This window comes from Macrobrachium rosenbergii, chromosome 54, assembly GCF_040412425.1.
Source record: "Macrobrachium rosenbergii isolate ZJJX-2024 chromosome 54, ASM4041242v1, whole genome shotgun sequence".
NCBI lineage: Eukaryota > Metazoa > Arthropoda > Malacostraca > Decapoda > Palaemonidae > Macrobrachium > Macrobrachium rosenbergii.
The window spans coordinates 21,071,992-21,072,602 of NC_089794.1; positions in this window are offsets into that span (position 1 = coordinate 21,071,992).

The following is a 611-nucleotide window of genomic DNA, read 5'->3' on the forward strand; positions in this document are numbered from 1 at the left end:
GCATTTCCTAATCAGGTTTTGTGGATTTACAATGCTATACCACACTCTACATAGTTTACATGCTTTAGGCATCCGTTTGCCTATTGCATCAATCAATATATTCACTAATTCCACCTTACTTATTTTCTTTGATGGAATGTGTTGATTTTTGTAGATTTTCTTTATAAGTCTTTTGAGAGAGAGAGAGAGAGAGAGAGAGAGAGAGAGAGAGAGAGAGAGAGAGAGAGAGAGAGAGAGAGAGAGAGAGGAAATTAAAAACGACGAAATGGGGCGAGGACGCCCGGTAATGGAAGTAAGTGAATGGAGGACGGTACGAAGCTAATGGTATTTACTTGAAGCCGCTTTCTAAGTGTCAATGAGCCGTACTGAAGAAAAACAAGTGAGATACAACGCAGACAGAAGCGCGAGCGTGCACGCACATACACGTATACACACACAGACACACACACACAGACATACACGCAAATACAGAGCTTACTATTATGTCTAAAATTTATTATTTTTAAGTCATCACATGCAAATAATTAGCCATACTTTCACGTGTTTTTCAAAGTAATAAAAACATGAACATTATTTGAAAAATACAAGGATTCTTTTATATCTATCTATCT